The sequence below is a fragment of the Drosophila innubila genome (genome assembly GCF_004354385.1).
Source record: "Drosophila innubila isolate TH190305 chromosome 3L unlocalized genomic scaffold, UK_Dinn_1.0 0_D_3L, whole genome shotgun sequence".
NCBI lineage: Eukaryota > Metazoa > Arthropoda > Insecta > Diptera > Drosophilidae > Drosophila > Drosophila innubila.
The window spans coordinates 22,349,396-22,371,090 of NW_022995376.1; the positions used below are offsets into that span (position 1 = coordinate 22,349,396).

At 36.6% G+C, this 21,695-nt stretch overlaps 1 protein-coding gene across 3 annotated transcripts in view; it reads right to left on the reverse strand.

Annotated features, from left to right (window-relative positions):
* Positions 1–21,695, reverse strand: part of LOC117788819 (palmitoyltransferase app) — a 65,180-nt gene that overhangs the window by 24,899 nt on the left and 18,586 nt on the right. For 2 of the 3 annotated variants that reach the window (XM_034627694.1, XM_034627692.1), the window contains exon 3: positions 13,689–13,717. The exons of the other annotated variant lie outside the window; for it this stretch is intronic. The gene's annotated coding sequence lies outside the window, so the exon portion shown is untranslated. The remainder of the gene's footprint in view (positions 1–13,688; positions 13,718–21,695) is intronic. 3 annotated transcript variants of the gene reach the window in all.

A 21,695-nucleotide genomic window follows, 5' to 3' on the forward strand; every position in this document is an offset into this window, starting at 1 on the left:
GTTTTACATGCAACTGCAGTAGCAGCCCCAAAAAGTATGCAATGGCAAAATTGCCAAAATCAAAATTGCAAAGCTATGTAATAGTCTCTTGTGTGTGTGTGTGTGTGTGTCTCTGTTAGTGTGACACAAATTGAGCACGACACGAAAAACTGCCAAACATTTCAATAAAGTTGCGCAGCAACGCTGACGCCGACGGCGACTGCGACTGAGGCAGCGACTGCGCTTCTCTAAGATTGCCAAACGCAGATTGTTTAGAAATTTAGTTTTATGAGCAGCGCAGTGTGTCTGTCTCTGATGCATGGCAGACTGACACAAACATGTGTTAGCACTGCAGCAAGATGGAAGGGAGGGTGGTAGGCAGGGAGGTGAGGGGTAACAATGAATACAGGGGCCCAGCTGTGAGGGGCATTATGTGGAAGGGGCACAAAAGCGCCATTTGTCAACTGGCTCCCATGCAGATTTCTACGCTTGTTTGTCTGCAAGCTTGTTTGTTTGCCAGCTGGTATAAGTCCTCATACTCACACTCGTACTCACACTCATACTGATACTCGTACTCATACCCATGCTGCTGCTACAATGGACCAGCGCCTTTTGTTCTACAACTTGTTGTTCTTAGTGTTGTTGACAGGCTTTGTTTGAGTTTTGTGTCTGCAAAATTTTGCATTACTTGGCCAAATTTAAGCTACTAACGAGTTTGGTCATGCCAATAATTCGACTGCTGCTGGCCATTTGCCTGATTAAACGCCAAACTCTAAAGGGCAGCAGGCGGGTCATGATTAACGACCATTTGCTTGGCCTAAACGCGCGTGGCCTAAACACGAGTGCCACTCACGTTTAACCAATTTTGGCACGCGCCGCAGCCTGCGAACATAAACATAGACACATCGACGCACAACGGAGCAGCAAAAACAGTGTTGCCGGCATTTCAAGAGCTAAAATAGCTACTTTGTTCATAAAAAAAATAACAGCCAAAAAAAAATATATCGATTTGCTTATATTAAATAACAATTTTTTATTATTTTATAGCATGTTCTTATTTAAAAATAATTTTTGGGCAATGTGATATTGAAGCAAAACATTTTTTAAGATCATATCTTGCGTTCATATAAATTTAAGAACTTCATATAAATTGTAATATTTATATACAACCTTAAGAAGAAAATAACATTAAACATTTTGAAAGGCATTTTATTTTCTAAATTTATTTTCACAACTGACTAAATAAAGATAGGCGTAACACAATGTAATTCAAAATGTATTTCATAAAATTTTTCCTATACTCTTTTTGCTCGCCTGGAGTTACGTATATCTTTAATAATAGAAATATTATTTGACAATATGATAGAGTCGAAACATATTTTTTAAATAGACAAATTATTAGCTTGTAAAATAGCTTAATATTTTCTAGCGATTGCAGTTTTAAACTAGCCAATATAGCTACAAAATAGTTAATATGACAACACTGGACATAATCATCACACAGCGAAAGAGATAAATAGAAAAAGAGAGGGAGACAGCTTGAACAAAAAATGCGCAACTCTGTAAAGCAAGCTCCTCACTTTTTATGGCGCTCGTTGTTGTTGTTGTTGTTGGTGCTGATGATGCTGCTTTTTGCTCGAACATTTGCGCAATAAAATTGTAAAACAAAGTGCCAACACTCAAAAATCTATTGTGCCCGCCACACAAATAGTCGCAAAAAAAGTAAACAGAAACAACAACAACAAAGGCAACAACAGTGGGGATTTGAAGGGACTTTTTCATTTAGCATTGCTGTTTTCTATATGAGCATCATCAAAGAAAAGGGCCGAAATCAGCGACATGAATAAAGCAACGACATTCTATCCTAAACGCAACATACTCATCACAATAAAGATACCCTTTATGAGCATTGTTATACCATTTATAATCACACCGATTATGAATAAAACTATTTTTCACTTGTCCACAGTTATTGTTTTCAGCTATTGAAACGTAAAATGAGTACAAGTGATTATTATATTATTTTTCAAAAGGGATACAGCAAGTTATAATCATAGAAAAAAGTTTGTTATAAATATCATACTTGTCGTTTGTATTTAACGTTGAATTAGACACAGTTTCGAAACTTTAGCAAATGATGATTGCAAATACTTCATTGTACATATTGAAGAATTCTTAAGGATATTACACAGATAAAAAAAAAGAATTACAGTCTCGATGCATTTCTTAGACGACAGCTCTTAGTTTTGTTAGCAAAATATTAAATTTAAATCTTGATTGTTACAGTATTTAATTTACTTTTTTGCCTTATTAAGAAAAAATATTCTTGATTTTAGAAACTTGTTTAAATGATTGCTTATTTAAATACTCAAATTAAGCAAAACCAAATTTAAAGTATTGTATGAAATATGTTTAAATTTAATAAATTCGAATTTTTTGTTTTTTATCACTCAATCCATATTTAACAAAATAGTTAAATCAAAGTGTAAATATAAAAATTTTACTGCATTTTTTGCTGGGTGCAGTGTAGAGGATATTTAAGGGTCGTTTTGCACGATTTGCCTGTGTTGATTGCTGTAGTTGTTATTGAGGTTTCTGAGAGATTGAGGCTGTGCTCACCCAGAACGACAGCCACTTCGTTAAACTCATGAAAATCATTTAACAGCAGGTATGCACCACTCACGTTAAAAGTGAGTGACGAGCGGACAGGTGTGAGGAGTAGGTGGAATGATGAGAAGGAGAAAGAGGTGTTAGAGATGCATAAGGTGGAGCAGCGTGAGGTGGAGAAAGTGCAGGAGGAGGAGGAGGAGTATCAGCAGGAGCAGGATGAATAGTGGCATGAGGAGTAGAAGCAGATTTTGCATCTTTGGCAAAAGCTAAAAAGGTGTGCACCACAAGTTCGTCGCTGTTGGTTGTCAGCGGAAAGTAAAAGAGAAGGGGAAGAAGCAAGCGAGAGGAGCTTAAAGAGTAAATTGATTTAGCGCGTGCAAGCGGAAACAGCTGTAGACGATGAGGTGACGTTGGCGATGAACACTGAGACACAGAGGAACCAGAAGGCAGCCAGGAGATGAAGTTTACGTTTAGTGTATGTCGTGCCCAGATGCAAAGCCTTAGTAGTGCTTTTGAAAGGGCCCAAGAGGGGCTACGAGGTGACCTGGACGAGGGCAATGAAATGAGATTAATGCAAAACAGCGCCAACAGATGCCCGTAAAAAGAGCAAAAGAGTCAAAGCAGCAGAGCACGTGGTAAATACAAGCCAAGAACGACGACTGGGACGCATATCCTTAAAAAAAAAAGAACAAACTCTTTTTTCCCCCAGAGTGCCAAGAGAGGAGCGAAGACAGGGGAGAAAGCGAAAGAGCGACTCACTGGCATGGAAAATGCAATTTATTATGCAAAATGAAAAACACTCGAAGTGAGACGGCAAAGATACTGAGAGGGGGAGATGGGGAATCTGCAGACAGACCCACAGCGACATGGTGTCATCGCGACAGACACACACACAGACAGACAGAGAAAGCGCGACACAATGCGCGTTATTATAGCGCCAACAATAACACAGCAACTGGCGGATATAAACATAATTCAATTTTTATTTAATTCTGTACAACAAACACAATAAATTCTGCTCGACTTGCTGCTGAGTGTTGCACGTTCCCCTTAACCCCTCCTCTTAGGCTTTGGAGTCTAGCCAAGTCGCACTGTAGGGGCCAATCGACCAACTTACCCTGTTAACCCTATGAACAGATTCTAACGCAAACATTTGACAAAAACTCGAAAAAACCTGGCCACAAACTGTTGACTCATTTGAGTTCTGGCCTGTCTAAAGGCATTGGCCAAAAATATAATGCAGCTGACAAGTTCAGTTGTCAGTAGACAGAGCCTTAAGTGGTCAGTGTGGTTTTAGCCACTTTGGTGACATTTTGGCCAAAGTTGTCGCAGCTTATTTAAGGTTAAGCATTATGATAATAGATATTTCGTTTGAAAAATTCAAGGGCTTAACGCTAAATCCAGTTTAAGTCCTAAAATAAACAGGATTTCCTATTATCATTTGAATGCATATTAATGAGCTTTCAGTTGTAGCTTTGGCTTAAACACTTACCGGAAAGGGTTAAGAACAAAAGGCCAAAAGGTCGAAGTTTTACTAATTTTCAACCCAAATCAGAGAAGATCCCTAAGGACAAAACTGTATAAAGTATATGCACGTCAAGTGTCACGAGGCTCTGACTAAATATATATACAAAATATGCACGCAAAGCTTCAAAAAACAATAACAAGTAGCAACAACAACAACGGAAGCTAAAAAGCGACACAAATTGTTTATTTTTAGCACGTTTATAAGGTCATTAGAAAAGGTTAAGTCAACGTCGCATTTGACCCAACCCTAAGCTCATGAATATGACGGGTCCTTTTCCTGTTAGATTAGGTCACACTTTGCATAATTAATTGTAATCGCCTGCTGAGAAAAAAAAAATACTTCAGGAAATGAAAGACAAAACACAAGCCAAAAAAAAAAAACTATTTAAAAAAATAAATCTTTTTTTTTTTTTTTGTATAAAAACACAACAGCTGAAAGTCTACGACAATATTTGCGGATAGACAAGCTATTTGTGTTTAGCGCCTCGAGTTGAATCTGCGCATTTGCTGCTTTGTTTTTGTTTTACTAATATCTTTTATAGTTAAGTAATTTCTGCACCATTAAAAGAAGACCTTGAACATTTTTTGGAACAATTACAATACCCACTTTTTAAGTACATATAAACTCAGAAAAATATGTCATCCTAATATTAGGTACGACCGTACTTGAATTTATACCGTTTCGTTCTTAAATATTTATCATGAATTAAGTATGAATCGATCTTAAATTAAGAATTCTGACTTCACATTACTATGGCAGCTATCCGAAATATAAGTCCGATTTTCTCCAAACTTAGTCAGAATATATATGGCAAGTGTATAATCCGTGAGTCTCGTAAAGTTACCGCCAGAAACAAGTGAGTTATTTGTGCTAAACTAGTTTACGTACCTTAAAATTCTCAACTGGATCTAGCGTAAAAAATTGTAAAATCAGCAACTATTCCGAAAGGTCGCAAATTGGGAAAATTTACCATAATTAAATGGTATTTAATGGTATTTATTTTGCTTTATTTCAGTACACATATTAGTGTATGTTTTATGATTAAAATTAATTAATTATGACAATGTTTTGTACTAGAAACAAGTACATTTTGGGTTTAGTTCAAGATTTTTGGTAACCTAAAGTAGTATGTTTTCAATTTTTTCAGACTCGAATCAAACCCAAATTGTACTTAAAGAATCCCCAAAAAGTCTCATTTTAAGATTTCCCTACTTGCGAAAACCGAACTTTTAATAAGATTTTTGCTCTCAACTTTAGAACAGCTTTTAAGACCGTTTGTACTTGAAAATGGTCTGCTTAAGTTCGAATATCTTGTTTTTTTTTCTGAGTGTATATATTGAAAATCGCTGTTTAACCAACTTTTAAAGCTTAAGCGTCAACCAGTTGCCAATTAAGATACCGATCAAGAGAATCGTTATTGGCACTTAATTTTAGCTAATCTTTCAACTGGAAACACACAAATGCCGAGATCGAGTTCAAAGGCAAAAACGAAAGTTATTTATGCGTAAGCACGAGCACTTTGACATGAAAGTTGAAACCAAGTTGAATGTCAACAACGCGAATGCGGTTGAAATTAAATATTTGGTTTCAAGGCATGCAGAATCGGGCCTAAATGTGCTGTATATACACAAAGGCTAAAACGTCTAAATAAATTGCTGTCATTTCAAAAATTTCCCAAAGGTGGCATGTTTAACTTGACCCGACTACAATGTCGGACCATCAAGGGGTCACAGTGGGGGGGAAAAGGGGTTTTTTGGTCGAAGCTTAAGCTGAAAATCAAACCATTTGTTAGAGGCAGACAGCAGACATGACAACGCTGCATGTATTACACACCAACACATACAGTATGCATGTGTGTGTGTGTGTGTGTGTGACGCATGGCTGCAATTTTGTTGTGCTGGGCTCCTTCGGCTGCGCACTTTAACCGCAATGTACGAGAAGGATAATATTTCAAGAATGATTTCTTATATGGCTTTTCAGCTTGCTCCTTGTCCACGCCCACCACCCACCGCCCATCGGCCACCGATCCACATTGACCCTGCAGCTGCTGCCGGTCGAACGCGCCCTTCGTTGACACTGGGCTCTGGGTCAAAGCGAAAGTGGCACATTTTGGGTTGAAATTTGTGCATTATCTAGGTTACTGTGACAGCGTCGTTGTAGTTTTCCCACGAGTTGTTCTTGTTGTTGGTCTTGTTATTATTATTATTGTTGTGTTGTTGTTGTTTGTGCTTTGGTTGTGCAGCCTGGCCTACAACACACACACACACTCACACTTATACCCTCGTAAGAGCTAAATAAACATTTCTGGGCTCTCGGACTCACGTGCCACGAGCCACGTGGTTGAACTTGTGCGCCATTTTTATTACCGCTGCCTGCGCCATTGTTTTGCCTGTCTACGCTCGCTCTCTTTCGCTCTCATTCTTTTTCTCTCTTTCTGCTTCTCTATCTGTCTCTGTTTGTTTTTTGTTGATGTTTTTGTTTTTGCAAGATTTTAGCGCAGTTTATCTGTTTACTTGCCGTCAGTTTCCCTCTTCTTTCCTTGTCCTACTCCTGCTCCAATTCCTAGTCTTACACTGAGCAAAATGAGATTTCTATAGTCCATACAATTCTTAAAGAAAACTAAAACTATTACACTAAAAATCTAAAACCCATTAAATTGTTCATTTAATTAAATTGGAAGAAATTATACATATTTACATGAATATGAATAATAAAAGACAACTATTAAAAAAAAGAAAATAGAGCTTGCTGTCGTAAAATATCAAGAACATTGGTTTATAATATAGAAAAGTTTTTATCAAAATAAAAAGTTTTAATCTTGCTCTTATATTTGTGGTCTTGCATATGAAATAATTTTTTATTGTCTTAATAAATATTTCGTCTTATTTTGAGTGACTTACACTCAAGATGTGTATCTATATTTATGCAAAAACTTCTTGGTTTTAAAGCAAACCTATTTTGTTTAAGTCCATTATTTTTATGAGTGTAGTTCTTGTTATGTTCTTCAGCTACGAAGCGAGTTTTTGTTTATCCAAGTGCTTAAACTCTTTGCGCACTTTTTGGGGCTTTGTGCGGAAACTTTAAAATAAACTTGGGCAAAACTTGCTAAACCAATTAATTGCAATTTCATGCGTAATTAATTTGAGCTGCATAACGTGTTGGCAAGTTTTAGTTTTCCCACAGATTTCTCGGCCAGGGGCAATGAATAGAAATTAAAGAGCACAAGATAAATAGCACAATGTTTTCTGGAGTAGATCGCTGGAAGCAGCAGCTCGAAGGAAACGATACCAAGAACAAGAAAGCATTCAGCGAGTTTTCGAGTTGCCCCAATAAGTATGCTACAAATAATATACTTGAATTTGGTATACCCTATTTATTATAAGGATATTTCTTGCGCATTACATTATTTGACATATCACCCACAGGATCTGCCCACCAGAGTCCTGTCGTAGACAACTGTTGTAAAAAATGTAAATATGATATACTCAAACGAGTTTAATGTAATATCCGAATTGTATATTTCACTGTAATTGTTATTATGTAATTGTAGTCACTATTTTTTTGTCTCTGATGTAAAACTAGCTTAAGCTGCCATATGGTAGCAGTATAATAGTTAAAATGTTACATTTATAAAAATTTAATAAAAAAAAAAAAAAAAAACATTATCTGACATATTTTTGGAGCTTTAATGTTTTTTATTTCATATACCTTTATTTTAATAAGTCGCGTTGCCCTGAAAAGTATGCTACAATTAATTTTATTAAGAAAATTAATTCTGAAAAGAACCGATTCTTACGTCGCTGTTTATATAATCCAAGAGATTTCTTTTTCTGGAGTCAGAAAACCAGCTGCCATCAATTTATTTAACAGTTCAATATATTTATAAATAAAGTTTGTAATTGTCGTTTTTTTTAAGTTGAGCAATGAATATACTTAATTGAATTTAAAAAGTTATAAGCATTATCAAATCTCTTAACAAATAATTTGAACGTTTAAAGTAACAAAGATTCGAAAACTTAAAAATTCTTGTGTTGCCGTTGCCTTTTTAATAATTTATTTATTTCAATTTTTATTCTTACACTATCTGCACATTGAAAAGCGAAAGTCGAATGTCAGTGAAATTGAGAAATGAAGTCATGTCCATGTCGCTGACCGGAATGCGGCTTATAAATTGGGTCATTTGCCAATAGCCGAGTAAGCCACTTGCACTTTTAATAGCAGGTCGTCGTTCTCCCTCTAAAGAACGTGCCCAAATACGAGTACTTCCGTACAAAACTCAGCCATAATAATTTTAACCTTATAAATTGAGCCAGCATTGCAGGCGGCAGCTCGTTGCCACAATTTTGCAAACTTGCGTGCAACCAAAACGACAAAAGAGAAAGAGAAAGAGAGAGAGAGAAAAAGCGAGAGAAGGAGTCAAATGACACCCGCACATCCGCAGTCATCCAACCCGTATTCCCTTCAATCCCCTCCCTTCAGCCAAGAAGCAAAACTGACAAAGTAGCAGCCCGACCACTTCCTTTTGTTTAAGCTCCCTGTGACACTGGCCCTCGTTGTGGCAAGTGCTGTGGCATAATGGCACTGTCACACACACACTTGTACACCTCCTCTTTTACATACGTACACATATGCAGTTCGGTCACTATCCATATTGAATATGCAGCTGCCCCAATCCAAAAAAAAAAACCCGCACCAATGACTTCTCTCAATCCATGCAACGATTCGGCTCGTTATAAATTGACCGCATTATTTTGCTCAATTTAACTCGAGTTTGTGGCAAAAGTTTTCAACTTAATATCTCATAAGTGCTGAGTGTGCATATTGAACAGACCCCCCCTTCCTTCCCTACACACTGCTTTATCCAAATCACCTCCCACCTTTCATGCATATGCTCTATGCTTCTTTAGCGTTTATCTCACTCACACGCTCATTTCCGTCGTTCGCTGCCAGCTGTAAAATTAACAGGGTCGTCCTCTACACTTCTCCTGCCCCTTTTAATACCACTACTCCTTCCCCATGTCCTTCGCCATTTACCGTTTTGCCATTTTTCCGTTCGGTTTTTCGCTTTCGTTTGGCATAATTTTTTTATTGGGTCACACCGTGGCAGCAACGCAAGCAGCGACGTCAGCAGCGCTGCAACTGCATTGCCGTCGTACTCTCACTCTCATTTATTTACTGCATACTTTTCGACTGACTATTAAAATTTTTTATGCATTTCGCACGAAAATGAAAAAATATTATTTTTAATTTCATCATTTTAATAGCTGCAAAATGCTTTGGTCCTTAAGTATTCTCTTCGTTGTTTAAAAAGGGTATATTACGGTTAATTTTGCCTGTAAATTGACATAAGTGCAGTTCATTTGAAGGTTGAACTTATTAATAAAGGTTTTGGATTTTATATATATTATTCCTTTACGACTTCTAGCCGAATATTTCCGAATAACACAAAACTTGAATATTATGTCTTTGTTCTTTAATTAAGCTCTTGGTTTTCCGAATTCTTTACAAATTTGAGAGACTGGTAGAAATTATTACTAAGAAATGATTTATATCTTTCAAATTATCTCTTTGCATTTTATGAAGAGCAGAAAAAGTTAAAAAAACAACCTCTTTATTATCTACATTTCTTTCAACATATTTTCAATAAATTGCATTTAATGATATTTTGCTGGACATTTTGGTCGCAATTTCGCTATCTTTACGGTTTGAATGGGAATTTACTACACAAATATGCTTAGAATATTCATATTCAAATTAATGACCCTCCAACAACCACAACAACAAATTCGTTTTCTTAATAATATTTGGAGTGTACTTCATTTGGTATGGAATGGAAAGAGACCCGAAAACTCATTAAAAGAAATGTGCGCCAACAAAAACGAAAGAAAAAAAGAAAATATGAAAATGATAATTTAGAGCACTTTAAGTTTGCCCATTTATACAGAAAGCAGGTGAGGCAGTCGCTGCAACCTATAGCCTGACCCGACCCTTAGCTAAACATTCAGCGAATTTTAGCCAGGTCAGTCAAGTGTGCAATCCAGCGAATGAGTCCAAGTATCGCAACTCTGTTCAGGTTACGTCGGAATGGAGGTAGGGTAAATCAATGTTGGGCTGCGACTCAACCAGTGGCTGTCACTCCCTTTGTTTATTTACCCTTTTAACGGATTAGGAAGAAGGGAAAGAGATTCCTCTTTCCTGCAACTTGAGCAAATTAAATGGGCGCCTCTGTGTCACGTTGCAGTTTTAGACCCTGTATTTATAAAGTATAAAGAATTTAACAAACAGGCAGATTTCTATCTCCCCTCCATTAAAATATAAATACATTTCAGCTCTGTATGAATAAAAATAATCTCAGAGACTATAAGAGATAGAGTAACCAAACTTGGCACACAAATCGCGAAACAGTTTTTAAGATAATACGTTTTTTGTGGTAATTAACGTATATCTTTTATCCCACTGAATTGCATCAAGATCGAACAAGTCGAACGGCAGTTATGGCGAGTTAATGTTTTTAAAGTAATACAAGTAATTTCTTTAAAGTACTTTTATGTATATTAAAATAAGTAACAGGTATCCTATGGTCGGGAATTTGACTATTGCCTTTCCGACTAGTTTTTTTGCTAGTGTTTATCTTTGCAGAATAATTACAGGGTCTTTTACAGCTGAGATCTTTTGCTCTACTAGTTTAACTTCTGGCGGACAGCAAAGTGGGGCGAAACCTTAACAAAGTACGCCAAATTAAGCGCCAAATCTTGGCATATCCTTGCAAATGAAGCAAAGAGTAAAGTAAAACCAGAGCTGGCCCAAAAGCGCAGCATATTTTACCATTCCGCAGCAGCAACAAGCTAGAGTCGCTGCACAATGCAAATATGTATCCAGGTCTTGAATCCAGAGCTAAATTGCATGCAGCGAGTAACTAAATCTAACTAAGAGAAGAAGTACATGTACTTGTAATTGTATATGAAGAGTGTACTACTCTTTATGCAATTTTTCATATTTTCCCCCTTTTGCTTTGTTGGCCAGATAATGAAAGTGCGAGTCAAAGAAGAGCGACTGAAAGTTTTTAATATAATTTGGAATTAACTTAAGTGGCAGCTGCGCTTTGTGAGGCAGCGTCAGAGTCGAACTTGTTGTAGTTGTTGTAGAGACTTTCTTTATTGTCTCCCCCGACTGCTGCTCTCGTTGCTGCTTTTGAGTTGTGTTTCGTTGCGTTGCGTATACGCAGCGTTGCTCTTGCTTAAAGTTTGCCCTACATTTACAAAATAGGTATAGTTTTTTGCATGTGACCACTTCACAACTCGCTAAAACTATTTCATAAAAGTTTGCTTCACAGTGTCACATTGACTAGCAAAGTCTATAAATACTCGGGAAATGGAATTTTCCGGAGCAAGCATAAAGCACTTCCTCAAGCGAACGGGCAATGCAAATCAACTTCAGTTAAATCAACTTGCCAACAGTTGGACATATCGCATCGATAACAATTTACATTCTCTGATAAAATGCAGCGAGAGTGTGTATTAGGGAGTGTGTGTTGTGGGCTGTGTGTGTGTGTGTGTGTCAGTTTCTGTCAGTTTTTGGACTACTCCTTGTCCCTCTGTCGCACCGTTGTCAGAGAAAACTTTCGACTTATCTCTTAAGCCGCATAACTTTGCATAAATATGAAGCTATTCAGCAAAACTACCACAAAGCTCCAACAAGGCCCAAAAGGAGGACCCCAGGAGGAGAAGCAGCATAAAAACATTACAAAACTGCCCTTAGACCGCCAACTGTTTTCATGTCAACAGCATCAACAACGATAACAACAAACTATTGTATTCCGGGCATGGGACGAAGGAGAATCCCAGAATCTTATTATATTAAAAACAACAACGCTAACAAAACTAGTCAACTTTTTCGATGACGGCACTACTTTAAGAGATTTGCATAAATTTCCAAAATAAACAATATACGCAGTCAGAGTCGAGGAGTAGAGTAGAACTGGGGAGATGAGGTCAAAACTCCACCCCAATAGTCATTCATTTCAACTGTCAACTCGCTCTGGCAAAAAATGGCATGCTTTATGGTGTATAAATTTATAAATTTAATATATGATTATTACTATGAACTCATGAATTCGAGGGTGGGCAGATAAGTCATTGATCCAAGTTTGAAAGTGTAATTCTTGGATAGTGTAATTCATCATCTGATGGCTGGTAAAGTTCAACTTTAACAAAAATTTTTAGAAAAAAAAAAACTATTAAAGCTCAGGACTAGCGCAAAAAAAAGAGTTGGTATAAATTTTAAGTCTACTATATCAGTTTCGAGTTAAGTACCCTTTGACTATTATTGTTTAAAAATTTAAATAAAACCGGAAAAAGAGTTTACATAAATAAAAAGGTTATCTGCCAAAAACAGAGCATATTACTTACATATTTAACGTGAATTAAGAACCGTTCGCCATAAGTATTTTAAAATTAAATAAGAAAAGTCTATTTGAATGATCAGTTAAAAATATAAAATTAAATTTTAAACTAAAAGCGAAAACAAAAAACAAAACAAATTTAATATTTAAAAGTAAAAATATTATGCACGAAAAAAGTTTTAAAAATCAAAATATTACAGGAATAGCTGCTTTTTTTAATAGTGAATATAACTTTACAGGACACTGATACATAACGCATTTATTATAAAACAAAAATCTTATGTCAGTTTCGCGAAGATTTTCTTTAATAGAAAATGGATTTTCATTCACGAAAGTTTTCTTTAGCCCAATAAACGTATCTGTCTACCCTAGCACATATATGGGAATACATGAGTACACTCAAATGTGCTATTGTTGACAAGCTGTACAAGCAACCGACGAATTATCGATAATTTTCAAACACAGACACAAACAATATTGTTGTCGTTGTCGTCGTCAGTTGCAGCTGCCGTCTGAACAGAGAATTTTGTTTTTCCGCATGTGTCACACACATACAACATACTACACACACACACAGCCCTTACAAATACTTCATTTTATCTGACAGACGCGGCGACATCGCGTGTTTAGTAAATGAGTGGAGGGGTAGTCGGAGTTGAGTTGAGTTCAGTTGAGTTGAGATGAGTGGATGTCACAGGATTGGGACAGTCAATCTTTAGCACCTCCCCCTGCCCGTTCCCATTATTCTCTCAGCTATATGCTGTCCGATCCGTCGCTCTGCGGTTGACATGAGAGCTGTCTGAGCGCTGTGTTTATCCCCGGGTCGGCGGTTATTGGGGGTTATTGCCCGCCAAGCTTGACTGACTGGATACCATCAGAAAAACATACACTCACACACAAAGACAGCTCACCCACTCACATGTCGTAGGTCAAACAAAATGTTTGCTGATGTTGTTGACGCTTGGTTATGGATTTATGACACTTTGGTCATTGCGGTTGTCAGTTTTCGTTAAAACTTCCACTTTTTGGTAGCAGCAAACTTTATGACTTGGCCTTAGCCCCTCTTGCCTTTATGCTTAATATGTAGAGCTTGTCAAATTCAACACGCTCTAGCTATAAATGAGCGGGATCGTGTATAAAAGTAATGGAAAATTTGGGGAAGTTATTTACCTTTTATCGTGTGCCGTTTGTTCGTTGAACTGCAAATAGAGACAAGCAAAAATCAGATTATTAATAGTCAGAACGTGACATACGCACAGGAATCTATGGACTAACACACACACACACTCACACTCACAGCTGACGCCATCATTTATCATAGAAAGAAATTTTTGTCAACAGAACTTTGCGCGTATTTCCGTTGAAATGTTGGCTATTAATTCACTGGCCCTAACAACCGGAAGCCCACACACATTTACTTGTCATTAATAATGCAACAGCTGGGGCAAACGCTTGTCAATATTAACTAAAACCAATTATGCAGCAATTGAAAAACTATTAAATTACGTATGCGCCATGTGGGCAGACAAACTGTGGAAGCAACTGACTGTAAGTTCGTGCTGAAAATGCAATTAAATCAAAAATAAGTACATTTATGCGCATCCTGTTAACACACACACACATGCACATAAAGGCGGACAGACAGCCACACACACACACATAATTGGGAATTTGACTCTTGGCTGGCAGCATACAAACTATTTCATATTTTTTTTAATGCAATTTTCATATGCATGAAAGCAGCCAAAGAGAAGAAATCAGCGCAAATTCAATGAACTCGAAATGGAATCGAAAATTCGCAAAAGCCAACAACTAGCTGACTGACCAACTGACTGACAAAATGAATGGTTGACTGACTGTATGTCTGACTTCAATATACAATAATACAGAAAGCACATCGACTGCAGCATCTGTATGCCGCATCCTCCCTTTTGTCCTCATATCCCTGTGTCCTCATATGTACGGCGGTTATACAGGACTTTAGCTGCCGTTTGGCCGTTGGCTGAATGAACTTTTATTCCTACCTCCCCCCTTGACAGCCTTGTGTTTACAACAAAAATATTTACACTGCAGGCATAAAAACTGCATAAATGTGATTATATTTTCATTGGATTTTACACTCGTACACTCGTTGTAGGCCGTCGCCTTGTCGAGTCATGTAATTCGATTGCGATTTCAATTAGCGTAAAATGCAACGATACGACAACAGGATATAAGTCCAATAAAAACCTGGCAAAAGACAAAAATAATCGAATAAAGAGAACTATCTTATAATGTAATCTATTTAATGAGAAGCTGCTTCTCATAAACAACAGCTTATAGACTGTGAGTTATTAAAATTCTTATGTAAAATGTTAATAGTTGATTTTCATAATTACAAGAAATATACCAAAAACCAAAAGATTAAAATTATTCAAACCGAAATAACCGGTTCATGTATAACGATTAGTTTCGTTTTCAACAAGCATTTAATTAAATTTTGTTGTTAGGGTATAATCATCGTTTTCAAACTAATTATGAATTGTATTTTAAAAATCAATATTATTAGATAGATATTTTCTAAATTCAAAGAATTTTTGTTTATATGTATTTACGTTTTTTTGGTATCCGAAATTATACCGACGTTTCGAAACCAAAATGTTCAAAAATGTGGTAACCGTTACGAAACTGATAAACGAAGATTTTGCTTAGCCGATTTACAAAAATATGATTTTACAGAACTTATCGGAAACCATAACTTTGACCAATATTCGTTTCGATTTGATACGCTGCTTATTTTATTAAATCACAAGACGACTTGATATAATTTAAATCATCTATATATAAAGCTCTCTATATCAGTGAATGTAAAAAGTAATTGATTATATCCGATGGATTTATCATTTTTGAAGGAAAACACCACTTGAGGAGCTGTCATAAGCCTGCGAATATGCAACAATAAACACATTAATTGTCATTTCATTGATTTTACTTCGGAACGTTTAAGCGACAGTTGTTTATAAGCCGCACACGGAAAGCAGACAAAAGCACAATACAAGTACTTATAGGATCATTACAAATTGATACTTCCTGCTGAGTAGACAGCAGCCTGAGGAAGACAGTTGATGGCAATTCTGTTGGACTCACAAAGACGAGACCTAAGAAGGGCAAGGGTGTGGGATGAGGAGGCGTGGTCGTAACTTGCTCTGTCACCATCGTCAGAATGCCATCTACTGCGCTTCACTGCAAATCCACTATAGTAAATGTTATCTCTGCAAACATTTGACAATCAGAAATGCTCAAGCCATTGTTTAAAGTAAAAATCGAGCATCAGAATCAGTTGCATCACCAGGCAACGAACAAACAACGGAACTGAACTTTACACTGGTTCTCAATTACCTTAAAAGAGGTTCAATTTGCGATAGATTAAGCTGTATCTGTAAAAATATAAAGGACTCTTAAATATGCATATTTCAAATCAAAGCGATTTATCGTATGTACAAAAATAGTCACAGTGATTTCTTTCAACATCAAAATTTTTAATTATTTATATTTGAAATATTGAATTGAATATAGTTTGAATTTAGAGACCATTCATAGAACGCTGTAGAATGAAATTTAAAATTCAGAAAATATCTCTTAGATTAAATTTAGCTGGACATTGTATAAAATAAACTTCAATGTAGAAGAAATTCAACTGGAATCGAATTTATATGTTAAATAACAATTTCCTTAAGAAATATGCGGCTGTTTCTTATCTATGCCATATTTGATGCCACTGTGCAGCACCCCAGTTACCAAATGGCTGCTGCTGCTTCTGTTGATGTGGCTGATGACAAAGCGAAGCCAACACCCGAGCTTCCCAATACCCCGACAGCTCAGGCGATGGCAGCAGCAACTACTATGAGGAAAGCAACTCAAATGCACAAATGCACAAATACAGACAACAATTGGCGCAACGTCGCGTCGCATCGTTGCGATGTTGCAGCTTGCAGCTTGCAACTTGCAACTTGCAAGCCGGGGTTAAGTTGACAAGAGAGAATGAGATTGCATTCGCTGTCGTCGCTGCCCGAGTTCAATTCATTTCCACTTGAGCAAGTGCACGTCTTAAAGACGCCTCCCACTTCCCTCCTTTCCCTCCCTAAGCATGCATCATAAAAGTAGCTGCAAAATGGTGTCCCGCGGCACGCCCAGTGGGAGTCGCTGTGATGTCGCCTTAAAAACGCTGTTTGTCTTAGAATTTGGCTGCTCCACGATAAAGCCAAGGATGGAGAAGAATTGAAGGCTACAGCAAATATAAGCTACATATTCTGTAAAAGGAGTATAGCATTGTGTTGATGTTGCCCCTTGCACAATTTGCTGACACTGTTGACATTTGACAGAGCCAGAGAATGATTATTGTCAAGGGTCGACAGCCAACAACACAAACAGATTTGGCAATGGGATGGCCAAAACGCCAGGACATAGATTATCGTTTATACGATAAGAGTATGCCGGCTAACCACGATTAAAAATTAAGAACCTTTCACACTAATGACAGAGCGAAAGAGAGGGGATAGACAGGTAGGGACAGGTGTAGCAGCAAATGCAGCAGCCGAAGCTGTCAGCTATCATTTGAACGACACTTTGTCTTCCTGAATTTCTGCTTCAACTGGCACACGGAGCTGACATTGTCGCTGTCTCACCCACTTCGTCTACCTCTCCACTTGTCACTCTCCCGCTGTCAGTGCCAAAAACGTAGAAGCTAAAATTTAGGTTAATTGATAATTGATAAAAGCGTTGCAAGTGCCAGCCAGCAAGCCAGCCTTCTTTTGCAACCTAGTATTAGTGTCGCATTCGCCTCACTTTAACTGTGTTTCATCAATATTTAAAGCGTCTTACACTGAGCGGTTAAACCGATCTAACGGAAGAAAATTAAAGTTTTAAGCTTTAAAGTATAACTATTGATTTTATCGATACATATAAATTTTGTATTTTTGTTTGTATCTAAATTCAATGGGTTAGGCGGCGTTTTTTTTTTTTTTTTTTTTTGAAGTAAAATTAATTACATATAGCAAAAATTGTGGTTATATTAAATTAAAGGTATGTTCAAGTCTGGGAAGAAAATAAAAATTTAATTACTGACCTGGAATATTGTTTTATTTAAATAATTGCATTAAATTAAAATATATATTTTATATATACAGATACTCAATCTAAAGAGAGAAATAAAAATTAAGAAATCCAAAATATTAGTCTATTTACAAAATTACTTCCTAACTTATTGGTCCTCATGAAGAAAACTCAATTATTTTTTTAAGCTTTTCATTTTCTATAGCTAGGCTTGGATGAATCGCCCACAGTGCACTGCAGTGCGTCACACTAAACGTCGTGTGGGCGTGGCAGTCACACACTTTGTCTGTTGCAATGAAATCCAACCACTGCAAATAGTCTGAAATCTAAAGTGTGCACAAGAACAGCACAAACACACGAAATCAATACTGAACTGAGAGAGCGAGGGGGACATCAAATAAATGAGGTCGCACCATTTGACCCATAAACAGACGCTCGGAGGCACGATTGTGTGACAGTGCCTAATGAAGACCCACTCACGTACACAAATCATTTATAATGTACACAACAACTGACAATGACTTGTAAATTAATTGATGTTACCATTTAAGGCGCAACACTCAACTCAAAGACAAGGGGAGAGAAGGAGAAGAGACGAATCGGGTCGAGGCGAGTCGAGTCGAAGGCACTGGGAATTCTATTTGAGCTTATGCGATTCACATTAAATGCCATTATCCATCATTTAACAAAAGCCCCAAGTCAAAATACATTGCGGAAATGTCTGTGGCATACAAATACGCACAGTTATACGCAAATATATACACACCAACATTCCATATTACACATACGCTCACTTACGTTATGTATACGCACAGTACTACAGTGTGTAAATGCTAAACTGACATTGCTCTCGATTTATGTACGAGTATATCTAAATTTGAAAATGCCTGCAGCCAATAAAGCACCTTTCATATAACTATTCTCAAACGCTTAACACGCACTCGAAAGCTGACAATTGAGTACTTATGCCGACATCCATGCAGAACATAAAAAATTCATATTTTTATGTGCATTTAAAATGATAGCATATTTGTTGATTATTTAATTCAAGAAAAATATAATATATATTACGTTGTTTTAATTTTATGAATATAATAATGATTCAACAATGCGATAAAAAACTATTCCACACTAGATTAAGTATTCATTATTGTATAAATTCAGTAAGGCTTTAGCTTTAGTTTCACAACATTAACTTAATTGATAGTAAAATTAAGAATACATAGCTGTGTTCGTCAAGTAATTAACAATCATTTTCAAATACCTCAGTGATTTTAGTACTTGTGCTTTATTGTATCTATATCCTTTTGTTATACTTTAAATTGTTAATTTAATTATCCAAAAACACCAAAAAAAAATTGATTTGTTTTGTGTTAAATAATGACAATATAAATATACTGAGGTATGTTATACCTAAGTTATATATTAATCAAATTAAAAAAAAAGTTTCGGTAAATCCTTATTTAATGAAACTTCGCAATGAAAAGACTTAAACAAAGAATATTTAAAGAACAAAATATGTAAAGGAAATAAAGTAAATCCTTTTTTATTGAAACTTCTCAATTAAAAGATTAAATAGAAAAATTGTTTTAAGGAACTCAATGTATTAAGGAAATCTATTACATATAAATTAATTATTACACAAATTTTTAAGTCTCTTAAGCATAAAGTAATTATTATATAGTTTTAACATTGCAATTATTGCAATTCATATATGTCTCTTTCTAATTCCCATAGTAAATCAACAATTTCAATTTAAGGGTTATCTCAAAGTGAAGTTAAACTGATATTCGGGACATTTAGGGAAGTGAAAGCAATTGAATAGTAATGTATTTACAAATGTGCAGGACAATTCAAAGGGGTCAAGTCAATGAGTGGGAGTAGAGCGGAGAAGCTTAACATGAAAACTGCATTAAGCGTCAACAATGGAGCGGAAAGTGTCAGGCGGCTTGTAAAGTTGAGAACCAAATGGCAATGCTTAAATATTTTATGATCAGACTAAGTTAGGGTTGTGTGTGTGTGTGTGTGTGTTTGTGTGGGTTGTGCCAACAGCAGCAAACTTGGCTTTTTAAACAATCGAGTGACGACATGGAAAATTAGTTTACGCAACCATTGCCAAATGTCGCTGGCAGGCCAGAAGAGGGCAGAAGAGGAGACAGGGGAAAGGAGAAAGGATGCATCCTTCAAACCGTCAAGCAGTCAGAGAGCCAAGGAAGCTGTGCTAAGTCAACTCAATGCAAGTCAATCAGGCGGAAGTCGAAAAGCAACAAGGAGGCACGAGCTGAAAGGAAGGTCCAAAAACTTTGCCAGCTTACGTTGAGTTGAAGGTGCGGAGGAAGTGAGAGAGGGGAGAGGAGATGGTGGCAACTTCTGACGTGGCAGCTGTTGCAATTGTTGGCACTAACTTGCCAAGACAGCGTCAGCGTTGTTGCGCCATTCAAGTGGATTTTGGTTGCTTCACTTTTTCCACCAGCAATGAAATTGTTTTCCTTAGCTGCACGCACTTCTTTCCCCTCCGCTTCCCCTTCTTTTCCTTAACTTAATTGAGTGCAAAGCTGGCGCAGCACAGAGTGGATTTAAGTTTGGACAAGTTGAATTGATTCAAAAGTTACATTATTGCCGTGAATGCAACAACTGAGGGATAAACTTGTGATATTGACAGACTAATTAAACTCAGCATAAAGCGACAAGGGAACGACTGTCCTTTATTTATTCCTAATTAACGAAACCAACAGACAAATTTGTCCAGCCAAATTACCATTGAATTAAATTACGTATACGTATACGTAATGTTTGCTACAAGAGGAAGTTGTCTCCTTTACAGGCTATTGCCTGCCTGTCCCAAAGTTTAACTATATATTTCAGAGCGACAATTGCACGGCAAGCATGGGAATTTATAGCAGACATACATAAAGACAGGCATACAGACAATTACAATATATAGTTGTACGTATACGTAATATCGCTGCGTATCCTGACAACTAAGAAAATATATCGATGCACAAATTAAACTGCAAGTGGAGCAGGCAAGGGAAAACCACAGAAGCGCCAGTTACAGTACAGAAAATAAACTAAAATAAAACTGTGTAAACCCGGCAAGCGGTGGTCGAGAAGGGGAAAAGGGGATAGAATGGAATAGTATGAGTACCCAGATCGTATGCTATTTAATTTACCACAATAAATTTCAGCTAAAAACAAATAAAACGAGTTGGTCGAGAGTGGAGAGAACCAGTGTCCAGCACTCGGAACAGCAATTGCGGTTTGTTGAGTGCCTCCAGTTGACGCTCTTCGTATTTTGTGAGCAAATTGGCTTCGAATACTTGTCGAATGTCGCAATTGGCTATTGAATTTGGTAGTCAAAGCTCGAAATAAACTTATTGCCACACAGCATTTCTCTTGCCAGATTGGATTGGAACTTCCTGTCGATTGAGAATCAGCTCAATGATTTTCACATTAACAGCTTTTGGACGCATTTCCATTCCATCTGACTTTGTCCAGGTCACACACACGCACACACACAATGGCAACAGACTCATAAATACCCAAAGACGAGAATAAATAAATATTGCAAACAGGCGCAAAGCCTCAACACAAAACTGACAAGGCGCAACAATAAATAACGAAATAATTTTTACCCACAGCAGCTGGACCAGAAACAAGACCAGGACCAGGACAAGCCTTACTTGTTCTTCTTCTTTCAAGAACTTAGAATATGTTGCTGGCCATCCAAACAAAATGTCGCCTAGAACAGAGAAGAACGTTGTGCACCCTTGTAATTGTGGGCTGCAAATTATACTAAAAATGGGATAGTCGGAAAATTATAAACAACTGGGAGATACCCTTTGCATATATATAAAAGCTTCTCTGGTATTTAAGTTATATAAGGGCTTTTAATTATAAACATATTTGATAATAATCGGTCTAAATAAAAATAATATTTTAATAAAATAGAAATATCATTTTAATAAATTAAATACTGAAAAAAAAAAATTAATACATAATTGCAATCAAAAATCCAGATTAAAATTTAATTTTTGGCTAATGAAGAGGTCGTTTTTTTTAATTCAAACTAATTTTTTTTTAAAT